The following is a 2,811-nucleotide window of genomic DNA, read 5'->3' as shown; positions in this document are numbered from 1 at the left end:
TTTTTTATAACTTTTATTATTATTATTTATTTATTACTTTATTATTATTTTCTAATTATTATTAATTTTAATTTCTAATTTTCTTTTATTTAATTCTTTTTTCTAAATAATTCACATTTAATTAATCACAATCAAAATATCAAAGATCATGATATTTTATTAATTTTCTCAAATAAATAATTTATTAATTAAATCTATTTATTAAGACTTAATTAATGGAAAATTCACCATAGACCTCCAAGATAAAATATGAAAACCCATCATAGAACAATCATACAAAATCAATCTAAATGGTTAAAAATCATGAAATATGTCATCCGACACATTCGGTGGGTATTCAACTCTGATACTTGTCCTAACTCACTAGGACAAATGGTTTTTAGGTTTGGGATTTGGACTTGAGAATTTATCTCCCTTCTCTTATCATTGAGATAGTATAATAGGGTATGCTCATCCTGGCAATTCAGGGAAGTCGATACCCGGTACGTGCAACCTGCAAAAAAATCATGCATGTACATACAATATATAATGCTAAGCTAAACAGACAATGGCAGGAAGTGGTGCATCATGTAGATCCCGACTAAGCAGGTGACTACGACTCCCTTCCTTAACCACATCAGAAACACCATACAATAAGAAAACACGCATACCATACACATGCAAGTATGGGGTAAGTAACCATAATAAAACACATGATGCAATAAACCATCTAACTAATCATCATTAATAACTGAAAATAATGTAATGATCATCATACATTCATGAAATGTAAAGTCTAAATGATCTCATCATATATCAATTGAATCCCTATCATAATATCTGATAGTGTCAAAACAACACCACTAAACCATCAACATAAAACTAGTCTACATAGTCTGATAATAATATCAACAATAAGTCTAGAAAAGATGTGAACGAGGGTAGGCACTACATAGCTTCCATTAAGCTTGTTCCAACACACTAGGAGAGCCTCTATTTAAAGGCCTCTAAGATGCATCTAGAGTGTCTCTAAAAATAACTAGAAGATAAGCATGAAAACCAAGCATGGGTCTTCTCCAACCTTCTAAATAAGTCTTAAGGTTGTAGACACCATGTGCTCAAATAAAATGCTAACTTCTAAGTTTAGACAACTTGTGCATTCTTAGAGTACAAATTCCTCTGTTGTCTACATCACAACTCTGGAGAATTTGTCAACTCCTATGTGAGAAAATATTAATATAATATTTAATTTATTCTTTTCAATTTAATTAATTAATTTATTAAATCTCATGCACTAACTTTAATAATTCCTCTTTTCAATTTTAATATATTTATATTTTAAGCACATGAAATCCAAAATCTTTTAATATTTTTAAATATATTTCCCACTTTTAAATTTCATTTTCAAAACTTAATTGCTAAAATATTTATTAGCTTTAATAATAATATTATTTAGTCATTTATTTAAAAATGAACTCCAAATATATTATTATTAAAATAAATATTGTCACATTCCAAATTTAAACTTTTAACTTTTATTTTCAAATTTAATTATTTTATTTAATTAATTTCTCAATTAATTAAATAAAATAAATATTAGAATACCATATTAATTTTTCATTTAATTAAACCATTAATTAAATCTTTTAATTAGGCTTAATTAATAGAAAATACATCAAGGACTCACAAGGTAAAAATATGAAAACCCATCATAGCCAAAATACATACAAAATCAAACACAGGGTTTAAATTATGAATTACGTCATCTGACGCATTCAGAGGGTACTCAACTCAGATACTTGTCCTAATTTTTCAATTAGGACAAATGGCTTAAAAGATTGAGATTTGGACTTGAGAATTTATCTCCCCTCTCTTATCATTGAGATAATGTGATAGGGTACCCTTATCCTGGCAATTCAGGGAAGTCGATACCCGGTACCTGCAACCTGCATAAAAATCATGCATGTACAAACATAATATATACTAAACTAAATAGGCAATGGCAGGAAATGGTGCATCGTGTAGATCCTGACTAGCAGGTGACTACGACTCCCTTCCTTAACCACATCAGACACGCCATACAAAAGAAAAAATACGCAAAGCAAACATGCACACCATACACATGCAAGTATGGGGTAAGTATCCATAAGAAAACACATATGATAATAAATCATCTTACTAATCATCATTAATAACTGCAAACACTGAAAATAATTATCATGCATACATGAAATGCAAAATCTAAGTAATCTCATCACATAATAAACTGAATCCATAGCACAATATCTGATAATCTCAAAAGAATGCTGCTAACCAACAACATAAAACTAGCTCTAAAAGAGTTCACCAACGATAACAAAATGCGAACCAGGGGCAGGCACTACATCCACCCCCCCGGGATTAGGCTTACTCTTGGAAGCCTACAAGAATGCAAAAACTAAGATACTCACTGTGTGGGTCCCATTGATCCCTTTTCCTCCCTACAGGGGAATATGACTCCACTGGGAATATTACAACACACTTAGAGCAATATGATTCTAGTTTAATGGTAAACAGAAAACCACATTGATCCAACATTCGTTCTTTTAACAACTACTAAAATAGATCCCTTAATACATTCTAAACAAGAGTAACTTAATGCTTGCAAAGATAATCAAGGACATACTATCTTAAATCATAGATGAAAGATACATGTTTTGCAACTAGAATGAGTTTCAATTTTCGGTTTTGCCCTCGTTTTAGGTTTTCAGTAGAATTTTCAGTTTTGAAAGCTAAGTGTTGAAGCATTAAAAATATGCAAGTAATAGTTTTAAGTTCTATTTCAGTTCACCT

This window comes from Cupressus sempervirens, chromosome 4 (assembly GCF_028749045.1).
Source record: "Cupressus sempervirens isolate cs-2001-9-10 chromosome 4, ASM2874904v1, whole genome shotgun sequence".
Lineage (NCBI taxonomy): Eukaryota > Viridiplantae > Streptophyta > Pinopsida > Cupressales > Cupressaceae > Cupressus > Cupressus sempervirens.
Note: the sequence above shows the minus strand (reverse complement) of the source record.